The sequence below is a fragment of the Heterocephalus glaber genome, unplaced genomic scaffold, assembly GCF_053883595.1.
Source record: "Heterocephalus glaber isolate CG9 unplaced genomic scaffold, H.glaber_assembly_v1.0 deba00001444, whole genome shotgun sequence".
NCBI lineage: Eukaryota > Metazoa > Chordata > Mammalia > Rodentia > Bathyergidae > Heterocephalus > Heterocephalus glaber.
In genome coordinates, this window is record NW_028258297.1 from 9717782 (window position 1) to 9733945 (window position 16164).

At 46.8% G+C, this 16164-nt stretch overlaps 1 protein-coding gene across 9 annotated transcripts in view; it reads left to right on the forward strand.

The window, feature by feature from the left end:
* Positions 1-16164, forward strand: part of Tmem184b (transmembrane protein 184B) — a 48933-nt gene that overhangs the window by 12278 nt on the left and 20491 nt on the right. The gene's annotated exons all lie outside the window — the stretch shown is intronic.

Below are 16164 nucleotides of genomic sequence, written 5' to 3' on the forward strand. Positions count from 1 at the left end.
TTTTACTTGATTCTAAACATGCAAGGGATAAATAGTTTGATAGTTCAGAAAGAAAATTAACAAGTACAAAATATCACAAAGAAATTTTCTTAGAGAATTGGGACTGGAACTCATATCATTTACAGTAGAGGAAAAACAAAATGTTTCTGCCCAGGGAACTAGGCAAAAAAATTGTGGAGCACACTGGCGAGCTGACAGGTGAACAGGCAGGCACAGCATCACAAAGACCTACTACGACAACAAGAAAACCAAAAAGATGTCAACAGTGCCCTACAAGAAAGGACAGGATAAGTGTCCTGTTATCAGTGTAAGTGACACTTGTGTATGGAACATACAGTTGTCATTGTGAAGACTGCCTTGGGTGTGACAGTTGAAGAAAAGATTGTATAGTACAATCTTTGGATTTTAGAAAGATTTACATTGGCCTCATGTATGGCAAAGAAAAACAAACTGGTACTGCTGATGTCAACATTGCACCATGATGGAAATGTTGATAGGGAAACCTCGACAAAACAGAAGCCTGAGATGGAAATTTTCTACAACAAAACCAGAGGTGGAGGGCCAGGGATTTAGCTTAGTGGTTCTGCTGCCTGCCTTACAAGTGCAAGGACCCGAGTTTGATCCCCGGTACCAAAAACAAAAACCAAAACCAGAGGTGGAGTAGACATTGATGAGTAATGCAGCAACTCTGATGTCACTCAAAACACAAAGCACTCAAAGCATCAACACAAATGTTGATGTCTGTTCTAAACACACAGTACATATTGAGAATTTAATACTTTATTTTACTGATATTTTACATTCCTTTTAACTACACACTGTATAATATAATAAGAAACTCCTGACAAAACAGCAAGACCAGTGAGATATCTGTAGTAGACTTTTGTTTGTGTTTACATTGTTGTTCACATAGGTTTTCATTTCTGATGTTATCTCTTAGGTTTTGTTCGCAAGTAAGCAGCTGATGTGAAAATGTTAATGTCTGTTCTCAATATACAATACATATTAAGAATTTACTCATTCCTGTGATCCCAGCACTCGAGAGGTGAAATACAGGAGGAGTTTTGCTGCAAATTCAGGGCCAACCTGGGCTACATAGTGAGCGCAAGGTTAGCCTGAACTGCGTAGCCTGTCCCACCCCCCCCCAAAGAATTTAATACTTTATTTTATTATCAATATTTATGTTCCTGTTAACTACACACTGTAGAATATAATAAGAAGCTCCTGACAGAACAGCAAGACTATTGAGATGTCAAGTATGTCCTACAAAAAGGCTAGGAAAGCAAAACACATGTGCTGTCAGTGTAAGGAATACGTGTGTATGGAATGTGCTGTTGTCGGGTGCGCAGACTGCCTTAGGTGTGATAATTGAAGTAAAGATTTATTTTTTGTAAAGTGCTATTCGTATTTTCATTGTAGTTCATGTAAGGATTTGTTAGAGTTTGTGTACCCAAAAAGTCGATGTTGAAAATTTTTTTTTTTTGGTACCAGGGATCGAACTTGGGTCCTTGCTCTTGCGCAGCAGGCAGCGAAACCACTGAGCTAAATCCCTAGCCCAATGTTGAAAATTTTAATGCGTTTTTATAAACAAATAGTAAGAACTCCTTTTTTTTTTTTTGGTTTTTTGAGACGAGGTCTCACTATGTAGTGCAGGCTGTCCTTGAATTCATGGCAATCCTCTTGCCTCAGCCTTCTGAGTACTGGGGTTATAGGTGTGTGCCACCATACCCAGCCCTTAAAAATTCAATACGCTATTTTTGTGATTTTTTTTCCTGTTAAGTATTCATTGTTTAATATAAAACTCATCAAATTACAATTAGTTCATCAATAGAAATATTCTAAAGAATAAATGTGGGTCTGATAGATGCACCTTTATGACAACATTAGTATTATGCTCTGGAGGGTATAGAGCACTGCGTCTTGAAGCCATCCTCTATGTATAAGTGAAGAACCATAGAGGGGCATGGTGGTACATGCCTGTAATCCCAGGACTCAAAGCTGAGGCAGGAGAGATTGAGTTCAAGGCCAGCCTGAACTACATACTGAGACCTTGTCTCAAAAACACACGCACACAAAAAACAAATGACTGTGACAATTGCCCTTGGTTAAGTACATGTACTGACCCTGACAGCAAAATCCAGTCTTCCTAGCCTGGGCTTTCCAGACCCTCTGTAGTGGCCTCACCTGGCGCCACACTTGATGAATTGCCCTGCCCTGTGCCTGCCCTGACCTCTCTCCTTCACCCAGTCACACAGCCCACTGTTCCTGCCCACCTCGCTGTCCACAGCAGGCTCCAGTGCCCAGCTCAGGGTCTACCTCTGCACCACCCTTGCACCTTCGCACTTGCAAAGTTCTTCTCTGCTGGCACTTGGGGCTTTTTATATTGTGTCCTAGGTGTCTGATTCTCCACTGGACTGCAGGGTTCTCCAGCAGAGCCCCTGTGCCACACACCGCCCCTGATTTGCGGAGTGAGTGACTGAGCAGCTGCCCTTGTCATGGTGGGAGATAAGTGGTGGGGGCTCCCTGGCTCCTCCCCCAAATCACAGATAACACTGATACCCTTGACCTGTTCTCGTTGCCTGTCCCTCTGGGCAGGCACAGCCTGGTGTGGTTGTTTGAGTACATTTTCTTTCCCCCTTGGAAGTTCTTACAGGGTCAGAATCTTGGGTGAGATACCCTTAGGACCTGGCACACAGAAGGTGCTCAGAAGTATAGATTTATATTTTTAAACTTTTTATGAGATCTAACTTGCTACATTAAAGTACACAAAGCTTAGCTGTACAATGTGTGGATTTTTACACCTGTAAATAGCTGTGTATAAACCATTGTCCTGACGAGATGGAACAACATTCCAGGCACCCCGGAGAGGCTCCCAAGTGACTCACACCTCCACAGTTGTGGTTGGTTTTGCCTACTTTGGAGCCTCCTGTGAATGGCAGTACAGGAAATACTCTTTGGTGCCTACCTTCCTCTCTGCTACATCGCAGGTATGATATCCAGGTTCTGTTTAAAAGCCTTTGTTCTTTTTCAGTGCTGTGGAGGTGTCCAGGGTGAGAATGTCACTCTTCCTGTGTCCATTCTGTGGGTGGCCATTAGGGCTGTGTTCTCTTCTGCTGTGAAATGTCTTGCTCTTGTCTCTAGGTCATGCATCTACTCATTACTGTGGGGTGCGCACCAGGGTAGGGTGCTGGTCACCCCACTCAATATGTGTTTGCATGCATGAAGTTCAGGCTGGCATTCTGGGCTGGAGCTGGGCTGGCCCTGCTGACAGGGTCTCGGGATGTGGTGGATGCAGGGGTCTTGGCTAGCCCATTCCCACAGGGCAGTAGGAATGTTGGGCTTCAGGATTCTGTACAAATTTGTGAGTGCTGGAGTGGTGGTTACATTTAGTGGGGCTCAGAAGTCCAATTAAAGCAGCTGAGCATTGGCCCATTTGTTTTCAATTTGGGAGAAAACTGGGGTGATTAAAATTCAGGCTGGTATGTATTTTTTTTCCTTTTTTTTTTTTTGGTACTGAGGCTCGAACTCTGGTCCTTGTGCTTGTGAGGCATGCAGCAGAACCACTGAGCTAAATCCCTGGCCCTGTATTTTTTTTTCAAAGACTAATTTCTAAGGCTGAATTAATGCCCCCTTGGAGAGTTTTTGGATGCCTCTGTTGTTCCCCTTTATTTCAGCACCCCTTCCCCCAAGTGATGGATAGGTACATGGTTGGCCGATTTCTCCTTCCAGGTTGGGAGGCTGTGGGAATGTGGCTGGCCTGGGAGCAGGGGGAAGAGGTGGTGCCTGGAGTTGCCTGGGCTGGTTTGTGCTGACTGAGGTGAGTGGAAGAGGTGGGGACCCTTGCTGTGGCTGGCTGGACAGAACTGCCAGCCCCTGGCCGCTCTAATCTCCTCTGACAGAGGGCCAGTTGTGGGCTGTGAGCTGCTATGGTGTGGATCAGCCCCTCAGAAGGCTGCTCCTACTCCCAGAGCTGAGGGAACAGGAATAGCCCCGGGGCAGAGGGCTCCTCACCCTTCCCAGGCACCCCAAGTAGTGAGGTGAGCTCAGATTAGTACAGCTTGGGTCAGGTTGGACCTAGAGTGATGTGAAGATGGAAGTCCTGCCATGGGGAAGAAGGGAAAGAACAAAACACCCTCCCAGGGTGCATTAACATTCCAGAGACAGTTGTGTCACCCTGCTGCTGGGTCACCTCCGCCTCTGGTGGCAGCAGCTGCCTGAACAAGGGTCATATCTGAAACTAATGGATGATCTGTTTTTGTTTTTGTTTTTTGGTCCTTGCCGCTTGCGCAGCAGGCGGGGAAACCACTGAGCTAAATCCCCAGCCCCCTAATGGATGATCTGACTTCAGAAGGTCTGGCCTGGGTCTCAGAGAGTATCAAGACGGGAAACTCCCAGCTGGACCAGAGGGTGTGATGGCAGTGAGACAGGAGAGCAGTAGCAGTAATGGTAGGCAGCATCACACAGCGCTTTCCTGTGAACTGCACCATGCGTCCTGTGCCCTTTGATGTAGGCTGGCTGCATGACCATTTTACAGATGAGGAAGCCAACAAGGACAGGCTGTGTGACTTGCCCACAATACACAGCTGCTAAGTGACAGAGCTAAGAGTCAGATCGCTCCAGGACCCAAGACTTGCACAGCCCTTAGAAATCTGGGGACCTCTGATAGTGCAAAGAGGGCAATGTGAGGAGCTGTTAGCAGGTGACAGAAAACTGCCTCTGGCCTCATCTGCAGGTCCTTTGCTCTTGTGTGGTACAGATCACTAGAAAGTCGGTGACTCAGGACACACATTTATTATCATACAGCTTTGGTGCTACCAGGCTGCCTTCTGTCTGGAGGCTCTGAGGGGGTATCCTCTTCTTGGCCTGTCCTTACTTCCTGAGGCTACTCACAGTCCTTGGCTTGTAGCCCCCTCCTTTGCCTTCTGAGGCAGTACCAGAGTGGTCCCTACTGGCTTTCTGAGCTTCCATTGTCACCCTACCTTCCTCCCACACTTGCCCTCTGCCTCCTTTACTCCAGGATGGCCTCTCTGTCTCCAGATCCCCAAACACATCTGCAAAGCCCCTTTTACCATGTCAGGGGACAGGGTCACAGATGTGGGGGCTAGGACATAGATATCTTTGGGAGGTTATTAGTCATCTCCCCCCCCCCCCCGGCTATAATAACATCCACAGAGGAGCACCCATAAGGTGTCTCACAAATCTAAAGTTATAGGACTGGGGATTTAGCTCAGTGGTTCCGCCATCTGCCTTGAAAGCACAAGGTCCCAAGTTCGATCCCTGGTACCAAAAAAACCCCCTAAAGTTAGAGTAATGCACAATAAAGTCAAGGTGTGATGGTGTGAGTACTCTCTGGGATGCTTCAGTGCTGGGGTGGGTGGCCACTAAACATGGCTGGTCTGAGAACAGGATATCTTTCCTGAAGAAGGAGACAAGTGGAGCTTGTGTTGGGCAAAGTGGGAGCTCATGCCACTCTGAGCTCTTTTCTGGGCTTGGCATGGTTCAGCAGGTCTCACCAGAGCCTGGTGGAATTTGAACCCATTCCCTGGCTTCCCGGTCCCCTGATTCTGTGCTCTCAGGCATCTTTTGTCAGCCAGTTCAGGCCTCTTGGTCCTCTGATATGAGTTAGAGGGGACATTGGTAAACTGGTCACCCCTGGCTTGTTTTGTGAGCTGAATTTGCCCAAGCCGCTTTCCCAAATTCCCGTCAGCTGCTGGCCATGGAGCCTGGGCCGTGATCCGGGTTGGTTCTGTGATAGGTAGGACAAGACCTCTATCACACAGCTGTCAGAGGGCTTAGTGACTGGAGAGCCGTTGGCCGCTTTCACACTGTGGGGCTGATGCTCAGGGCCTGATGCAGGCACCCTAATCTGCCCACGGCTGCCTGAGCATCAGAAGGGGTACATTTGTATCCATGTGTTTGTGCATGCCATGTCCTGTCTCCCCAGTACAGCTGTTCAGCACATACTTGTTTAGCACCTACTGTCAGCCATCCCTGGGGCCAGAGGCACTGTCCACTAAGAAGGGCCTGTCCCTGCTCTGACTCTAGGAAGACAGGTGTCATGTTACCAGATATCATCATAGTAGTGGAGAGCACCATGAAAAGACAGGCAGGGAGAAAACAAGGGAAAGTTCTAGACCCCAGGGCTGGAGTTTCAGAGTTGGAAAGAACTGCAAAGTGCGAATTTAGTTGTTCCCTTGTTCAGCCAAAACTTTGAGTACTGTGTCCAGGCCCTGAGACAAGCACACCTAAGACATGACCTCTGACCTTGGGCGGGCCACAATCAGCTGGGGAGAAGATGGTAGGGGTGAGACCTTAAGCACAGACCACCCTACAGGGGGAGAAGGTGGGAAGGCTGGAGTACCCTGTGCTTTTCCTCAGTATCACTGCCCTAGTGACCTTCTAGCCCTGTTTCAGTGTGAGCGTCCTTAATCCAGAAGCAAGCAGGACTTTGCTGGAATGGACTGGTTGGTGAAAATGTCACTATCTTGGCAGACCCGCCTTCCTGTCCTGATGGAGCCTGTGACAGCTACCTTTCCCCTCCATGGTGTGGTCTCTCCCTACTGGAGGGCAGCGAGCATGACTCAGCTCCATCCCCTGCCCTCCCTGGTCCTGCATTCTCCCAGGGCCAGCCAGCAGAGCCCCCAGAGTGTGGGGGTGCTCCAGGACAGGCGCTCCATGGCTCAGTTGATTGCATGATTCTCTTCTCTTCCTTATCTCTATCTACTGTGTGCCTGACATCATGCTAGGCTAGGAGAGGTGACAAAGGTGTGTGAGACAAAGATGCTGGCAGCTGGCTGACCTCAGCACAGCCAGGCCCCTGGGAGAGGTCGTGATGTTCTGGGGATGAGCTGAGGATGAGGGGCTGCAGGACTAGGAAGACTCGAACAGGGGGAAGGACATGTGGGCACACGGATGTAGCTTGTATGTACAGGGTCTCCATGAGCTGCCGGTGCTCAATTTGGAGGCTGAGAAGGGAGGCCAAGGGTCCTGACTCCCTGTCGAGGAGCCAGGACTGCATCCTTTGGCCCTGTCTTGCCGTGTGCATAGTGGATTTCAGGAGTTGGGGCAACATCGCCCTTGAAAACAAGTATAGGAGTCAGCCATTCTGGGGCCCCTTCCACCAGCACTGGCTTCCCTGCAGCTTTGGAGGGCCACCCGGCTGTGTCCCTTCTTTGCTATTCAGGAACCAGAACACTCAGAAATCCCAAAGGTTTCTCCTAAGTCTGCAGCAGACTAATTTTGTGGCAGAAATATGACCTGAATTGATGCAAGGCTAATTACTATCTTTAAAAATATCTTACCTGGGGCTTTTCTCTATGGGATTACTATGCATTTGATTTTGGGGGGCTGCCCAGACCCCTCTGGAAGTGTCACACCATATCCAGCTTCAAAACCCTTTCTAACATCTGGGAAGTTCTGCTTTCCTAAACTCACTGGGCCCTAAGGCCGTGGCACAAGAAATGCACACCTGTGCTCTTCTCCCTGAGCAGTCAGAGGCCAGTCACTGCCCAGCCCAGCTCAGGTGATGGTGGTGAGATTCCAGCTCAGCTCCCTGATGCAGAGCCGGGGACAGAGTGCCAGCTGTGTGGCCCAGCCTCTTCATAGCCTCTGGGTGACTGCGCTGTCAGGTAGGTCGCTGGAGGGAGTTGGGCGAGGGCTTGGCCAAGCTTGTCTGATGTCAGCCTGAAACAGGAGCTGGGGTACAGGTTTAGGGAAGAGTAAGGAACAGAGCCGGCCAGTTTGAGGCCAGGGCTGGGAATTTAGCCCAGTGGCTCTGTGCCTGCCTCGAGAGTACCAGGTTGTGAGTTCAATCCCCGCTACAGGAAAGAAAACAAAGCAAAACACAACAAAAGAAAATTTGAGGCCAGCCTGGGCAATTCATTGAGACCCTGCCTCAAAGTAAAAACATAAAGGACTGGGGATGTGGCTTAGCACTCTCAGGGGTCAATATCCAGTATTGCAAAAGAAAAAAGAACAAGGACGAAGAAGCAGAGAAACTGTTGGTAAAAGGGAGTGGTTTGGAGGCCTCAGGCTTTGCCCCTTTCCTCTGATCACACATTCCTGTAGGTAACAGACTTTGAGCATGGCCCCCAGAGTGTGTAGTTCTGTGTATTTGTGAATTACCTTACTGTTACACTAGGTACATAATAAACCCTGCTCCAAGAGTATAAGTCAGAAGGCAAGATATAATACTTTTTTAAAAACTTGTTTTGTTGATGATGCGAAAACCTCTGGCTTCCTGTGCTGCTTATCTCAGGCGAGCAAGCTTTGATCATCCAGGAGAGAGCACTCGGGCCTGGCTCTCTGTTCCATTTGTTCAAATGCTGGCTTTTAATGGCTGCCTTTGCTGAAAAGGATCCCTGCCCTGGACAGGTAGCTATGTGCAGAGGAAACACCTCATTGGCTTTCTTTTCAAATAGGGTTACTCATTTTTCCATCACATCCATGTAGTATGCAAAGGATTTGTGGAAATTTGCCTAGTACATTTCCATCCTTCCCAGGGCCAATCAGATGTTTTTGTGAACTAAATGGAAGGTGTTTATTTTAAAGTTCTTAACTCATGAGCCCAAAACTCACTCAATGCTTTGGAAGTGTTTTAACAGACTAGAACATTCTGTTACGTATTTTTTTGGGGAATTCAAATATGAGAGGTTTTCCTTTTTTTTTTTCAATCAGTGTCACACTTACTGTTTTTGGTAGCAAAATCCTGCAGCAGTAGAAACATTCCACATAGGCCTTTTCTCTAAAGCTCTACCCTAGCCTGGGTCTCACAAAGAGCAGCTCCGTTTGTTGGAACAACATTTCTGTGAGGGGACATCTTTGTACACAGTGCAAGGAAGCAAATCTCTTCAGACAGTTGTCACAGAAAAATGTGGCCAGATGTGGACCTTTCTTTTTTCTTCTGTGCTGGGGATGGAAGTCAAGATCTTGGGCATGCTAGGCAGGCACCTGCCCCCTTGTTAGGCTTGACCACTCTGATTACTTTCTACTAGATAACCAGTACATTTCTGATGCCAGCCCTTTCCTCAGTCACTCCTCAGCTCAGTAGATTTTAAAGATTGTGCTGTTCGGCCACCTGAGGTTGTTTTTTTTAAGGCAGGGTCTCACTATGCAGTTTGGGCTGAGTTTGAACTCACTGTGTAGCCCAGGCTGGCCTTGCACTCATTGACAATCTTCCTGCCTCAGCTTCCCAACTGCTGAGATTACAGGTGTGCACCACCACGCCCAGTTGAAGTGTTTTATTATGGAAAATTCACACACATACAAAGAGAGCACATGATGGGGTGACTTTCTCACTGCCCCACAAAAATAAAATCCCAAGGAGATGTGGTGGTCTGGGCCTCTAGAGACTGGGGTGGGAGGGTCTTATAAGCCCAGGAGTTTAAGACTAGCCTGGGCAACATAGGAAGACTTCATTTAAAAAAAAAAAAGCCAGGCGTAGTGGTGCACACCTGTCATCCCAGCACTCTGGGAGGCTGAGACCAGAAAATCACAAGTTCCATCCTAGCCTGGACAACTTAGTGCCTTAGTGAGACCTTGTCTCAACAGCAGCATCAAAATAGAACTGGAGATGGATATAGTTTACTTCATTTGGGTTTTTTTTTTCATTTTTAAAATTTTACTGGTACATTTTAGATATACACAGTGGTAACATTCATAATAGGGAATTTGTGCCTGTACATGATACATCTTGCTTCTTTTTTTCCCATTCCCCTCCCCTCCCTTCAACCCCTCTTCCCCTCCTTATGTACAAGTTTTGTTTCCATTTTGTTTGGATGGATATAGTTTAGTGCTAAGGCCCTGTGTTCAGTTCCTAGTACTGCAAAAAAAAATGAAAATCCCAAATGCCATGTTTTTGGTTTTTTTTCTGTTTTAAATATATTGCTATACATTTCTATATGATAAAGACTTTTTTTTAGACAGAGTCCTGTTATGCAGCCCAAGCTGGCCAGGAACTTGCAGTCTTCCTGCCTTAGCCTGCCAAGTGTTAGAGGCATGCACCACCGTGCACAGCTGATAAGACTTTTAAAGGTTTTTTTTTTTTGGTACTGGTGATCAAACTCAGGACCTTGTGCTTGCGAGGCAGGTGGCAGCAACACTGAGCTAAATCCCTGGCCCTCTTTTTTTTTTTTGTAACTCTCTGTGTGCCCTTCTGTAGCTATAGTAACATCAAAGCCAGGACACAGGCATGGGGGCAGTGCTATAAACTAGACCACAGACTGGTTCTCACTGATCTCCTGTGGGTGTGTCATTCTCTGCAGCTTTATCATATGTAGATTTGTGTAAACACCACAGCTCTGAAGATATAAGCTGTTCTGTGCCCTGGAAGGGCTCCCCTGTACAGTCTCCTCATTGCTCTGTCCTCTTCCAACCAATAATCTGGGGTCCATCTTTATGGCTTTGTTGTTTTTGAGAATGTTGTGTACATGGAATCATACAGTCTGTGGCCTTTGGATTGTCTGGTTTTCTAAACATAATGCCCTTGGGACCATCCAGAGGCTGCAGAAGTCAGTAGCTGGCGGTTTGCACTGCTGACTGGTAATCTGGTCTGGATGCATCCATCTGTGTAATCTACACCTACTGAAGGACATCTGGGTTGTTTCCAGGTGTGGTGATTATAAATACAGCTGCTGTATATATTTGTGTACAGAATTCACGGGATCTAGGCTTCCATTTCTCCAGGATGAGTATTTTAAGAGGGATTACTGGATTGTGTGGTGGTTGTTAGTTTTATAAGAAACTGCCAAATTGTTTTCCATGGTGGCCGAACTGTAATGTTTTGTCTTCCTGCCAGTAGCAGATGAGGTGTGGTTTCCCTATGTCCCCCCTTGCATTTGGTGTTGTGCATGTTTCTTAGGTTTGTAGGTGTGTGTTGATATCTCGCTGTGGTTTTTTTCTTTTTTTTTTTTTTCACTGTGGTTTTAATTCGATTCCTTAATGGCTAAAGATGTTGGCCATCTCCTCATCTGCATATCTGCTCATGTCTTTTGCCCACTTCCTAGTTATGTTGTCTGTTTTTCTGTGGCGGAGCTGTGGAGCATCCTGCTCTCCTGGAGCAGGATCCTGGTCCTGGCCGGGTCTGTGGTCTGCAGACACATCTGACACTGGCTCTACTTCAATGGGACTTTCCTTGTGTAGGTCTTGCTTCTGGGCGCTAAGAACACTGGCCTCGCACTAGGTTTCAGTGATCTCCTGTATCTTCTAAAAGTTTTAGAGTTTTACATTTAAATCCATGGTCCATTGTGAATTAATTTCTGTGGATGGTATAAAGGTTTAGGTAGTGCTCTTTTTCTTCTTTTTGCCTCTGAATGTCCAGTTGTTCAGCACTCTTTATTGAAAAGATTATTTTGGGCTGGGGATTTAGCTCAGTGGTTCCACCACCTGCCTCGCAAGCACAAGGTCCTGAGTTCGATCCCTGGTACCAAAAAACAAAAAAACAAAAAAATTATTTTCCCTTTATCGATAAGGAATTTTAGTTTTACATACCCACCACACCATTATCCTATCTAGCAAAATTGGTACGATTTTCTGTATGTTGGCTACTTCAAAAGTCTTTTAATCATTGGTTTGTTAGCATGGGGACCCAAACAAAGTCCACATACAGTATTTCCTTATGTCACTCACATCTCTTATTTTGTAGTAGCCCCTCCTTTTTTGTTGGTTTGTTTGTTTTCAGTACCAGGGATCGAACTCAGGTCCTTGGGCTTGGAAGACAGGCATGGTGCCACTGAGCTAAATCCCCAGCCCTGTTTGGTTGTTTTTAAGTCAGGGTCTTGTTAACTTGCTTAGACTGGCCTTGAACTTGTGATCTTCCTGCCTCAGCCTCCCAAGTGTTGGGATTACAGACATGTGCCAGTGTACCAGGCTTCCACCTTTGTTTTAAGCCATTAATTTATTGTGGAAGCTACTTGTTTTGTAGACTCTTGCACTGCCCAGTATGGTTGCTGTTTCTTCAGTGTCTCATATTCTTCTGTCCTCTCTGTCCTGAATACTGGTGTTTAGTTCTGGAGATGCAGCTGGATTCCAGGCCACACTTGGTCACAGGTTCTTCCCAGGTGGGGTGTGTGCTTCCTGTGCACCCTGGGGAGGCCCAGGTGAGTGGCTGCCCTGTGTTGGCATGGATGTTGGTTGTGGGTGGAAGAGCTCGATGCATCCATTACCAGATTTCTCTTCACCTTACCTACTGATTTAATCATCACGTCTACATCACTATTTGTGTTAGGAGTTACACATTGTCATTTTTCATTCTGCTATTCTGTCTCTGTTTATTAATGGGACTCTGAAAACCAGAACTTCGCCTTGTCAGTTATGTAGTTACCCTGAAGAATTACAGATGAGGAAACTGTGACCCCTTTGTTTTCTTTTCGCCATCCTGAGGATTGAACCCTGAACTATATCACCAGCCCTCTTTTAAAAATTGTATTTTTAGACAAGGTTTTACTAAGTTGCCCAGGCTGGGCTCATTTTATTTTAATTAATTAATCTATTTGAGCCAGGGTTTCATTATGAAGCCCAGGCTGGCCTTGAACTTGCAGCAACCCTCTTCCCTCAGGCTCCCAAGTGCTGGGATTACAGGTGTGCACCACCACCTACACCTGACAAATGTGAGGCTTCGAGTGAAGTCACTTACACAAACTCAGGCGTGGGAACCGTTTAAGGGAGGCCTGTCATGGTGCAGACAGGACCATGAGAACAGTTGGCAAACTCTGCCTACTGCTTTGGGTCCAGTGAGCAAGACCAGCTCCACCCTTTGAGGAAGTGCCTGCACCTGCCTCTCAGGATCAGGGACCACATGTCTGCAACTCAGGATTCCACTTTAAATGTTTGGGGGGGAAATACAGCACTGTAATCCCAGCACTCAGTAGGCTGAAGCAGGAGGATCCCTGGGAATTTGAGGCCAGCCTGAGCTGTATAATGAATTCAAGGCCATCCTAGACTACGTAGACCCTGTCTCACCAAAAAATATGGGTTTTTTTTGGGGGGGGATATTATAAAAACTCTTGAATCATTAGGTACCCCAAATCCCACATCTCCAAGATGTAGATAACATTACTTCAAAGTTGCTGTGAAAAAAAAAATCAGATAATGCTTGGAAAATGGTGAAGATTTAGGAGTATTTGTACTTCTCTGCCCCCACCCAATGTTTATTCATTTAATTTGGGAGAATAGACAAAATGATTTACAACCCAAATCTTTTTAAAGAAACATTTCTGGCTCTGGCTCTCCACTTTGAAGCCATGCTTACAAGAGCTATTCTTAGACCTGTCACTGTGTCTTTTTTTTCAGAGCTTGCCACTAGTTTTTATATAGACCACGTCTCCATTTTTGAGTTTCTTAATATAGACGTCTTCTCCATTTTTGAGTTTTTAATCTAGCTCCATCTCTTGCTTGGTCTGGTAGGGCTCACATATGCACAGGAAAATAGAAATGTAAAGGACTCCCCTTGGGTGGCAGCTTAGAGTAGACAGAGATGGGATGGAGGATGCTGGGGACGCTGAAGAGGGGCCGGCACAGAGGCAGGAACTGTGGCTGGACAGTGGGCCGGGGTGCTCAGGACCACAGGGTCAGGCCAGGCCACCTGCATGTGGGGAGGCCAGGGGAGAGGACCATGAGAGGTCAGTCCTATGGGCTGACTCGGGGTTCGGGCCAAGGTGGTCATACCCAGGCTTAGCAGACATGGTCAGGCACCAGAGACCCTGGGGTCCCCGTGAACCTTTGCCAGGGACACAGCTGTCGGAGAGTTGGAACCTGAGCTCCAGCCAGCCTCTGACAGTAGTGGCCACGCCCTGTTCCCCGTTTCTCCATTTTCTGAGCTGTCAACTGTCCTTTGGCTGCTTTGCAGGTTATTTCCAGAGACTGGGCTTGAGCAGAGTCATCTTTCAGGTTCTTTTTTTAAAAATTTTTATTTTATTGGTACATTTTAGGTATACAATATAATGACATTCATCATTGGAAATTTTCATTTTTACATAATCTTTCTTGGTTCTTACTTTTTTTCCCCTTCCCCTGCCCTCCCTTCAACCCCTCCATCCCTCCCTATTTACAAAGACTTTGTTTCCATTTTTTCATTTTCTCATATTAATTCCATTCCCTTCTTTCCTTTCCCCTACCCCTACCCCTCCCACTTCCCCTTCCCCTTTGCCCCTTTTCTTCCTATTTCACATTATCTTTTATACCTTTTAGTCCTTATTTACACTTTCAGTTTCTCACACTAGAGAAACTGTTCGGTATTTACACATGTGTGTCCTATTTATTTCACTTAAGAGTATCGCCTCAATGTGCATCCATTTAGCTATAAATGTATCTAATTTCTCATTTTTTATGGCTGAGTAGTACTCCATTTTATTATAAAACCACTTTTTTTTTTTTTTTTTGGTACTGGAGATCGAACTCGGGACCTTACGCTCGAGAGGCAGGCGGCGGAACCACTGAGCTAAATCCCCGGCCCAAAACCACATTTTCTTTATCCGGTCTATAGTTGATGGGCATTTGGGCTGTTTCCAAGTTTTAGCTGTTACAAACTGTGCTGCTGTGAACATGGGTGCACATAGATCACTGTGGTATGATTCTTTTAATTCTTTCATCTTTCAAGTTCTTGTCTGGGTTGTGTTGGCTGCCTGTCCACAGGTGGCAGCATCAAAAGGGATGAAGGGTGTAGGCTCTGATGGTCTGCAGTAAAGGGAAAAGCCTGTGCTCTTGGCTTCCTCCTTTCCAGCTGCTAAAACAAAATGCCATACCGTTCTAGAGGGAAGCCAGGGTCAAGGCATTGGCAGATTCTGTTCTGGTGAAGGCCCACTTCCGGTTCCTCCCACTGTGTCCTTGTGGAGAGAAGGGCGAGGAATCTCTCTGAACCTTTAATAAGGGCACTGATCCTGGCTGAAGGCTTCACCCTCATGATCTAATCATCTCCCAAAGGCCCTTCCTCCTGTGTCATCACCTTGGCAGTTAGGTTTAAACATGAGTTCAGTGGGGACATCACACTCCATGGGCACATTCCAGGTGGTCCTGATTTGCTCTTGGAAAGTGGTTCCAACCTCTGGCTCAGCCTTGGGCCCTGAGGGAAACCCAAGAGCTCTTCTGTGGGTCATATCTGGGTTAATGTTGCTCTTTTCTTCTTTCCTTTCCTTTCCTTTCCTTTCCTCTCCTCCCCTCCCCTCCCCTCCCCTTCCTTTCCTTTCCTTTCTTGTCACCCATTTATTTATTTTGTAATACCGGGGCTTGAACCCAGAGCCTTCACACTGAGGTGCCTCCCCCCTTTGGGTTTATTTTGAGACAGAGTCTGGCTAAGTCATTAAGTTCTCCAGGCTAGGCTTGAAATTACAGTCCTCCTGCCCCAGCCTCCCATAGTGCTAGGATTGCTTTTCATTGTGAAGTTATTCATTTGTTCCCGGGAATACTGAAGTCACCACTAGGAAACTCCACCTGGGACCCAATTTCCCTTTCGGGAGAGGCATTTCTTCCACAGAGATGCTTTCTGTGTCCCACATGCACTCAGCTTCACTTTCCCACCAGAATTTTCCCTGATGCCAGTTTTCTCAGCCTTTTATGTTACTGTTACTTCTCTGTGAGGCTCCTCAAATTTCTTTTGCAATAATGAGTGAAAATCAGTAAGTAATAAGGTTGAACATCATGAGTGGTCTGGATGCTGGGGATTCAGACAGAAATCGTGTCTTGTCTTAGAGTAGGTGGGGGGATAAGCACGAGGGAAGGGCATATGTGTGCCATGTAGAACAGGCGGCCATGGCATGGATGGAAGTTTGGTGGAGAGGTTCAGGAAGGGGTGGGACTCCTGAGCCAGTGAAAGGTGAGCAGCTCAGGGTCAGGGCATAGCTCGGTGATGCATTGCTTGCCTGTCTAGCACCATCACCACCACCAGAAAAAAGCAGTTTGAAGGTGCACAAATTGGAAAGGAGACAGAAAGTCTCCAACACAGCCCAGCTGGGTGGGGAGGAATGGGTGTCAGCCATTTGGGAGACTGGGGAGAAATGGCAGAGACCAGTGCCAGGCCTTTGGTGGAGCGATAAAGGGATTGTGCTGCTTTGGGCATACAGAGATGAGTGTATCCAGCCAGCATTTACTATTCAGTATATGCTTTGCTGTTCCAAGTGCCACGTCAGTAGTCAGCAGGACAGGCCTCTGCCTGGGGAGTTTGCGTTGTACTTG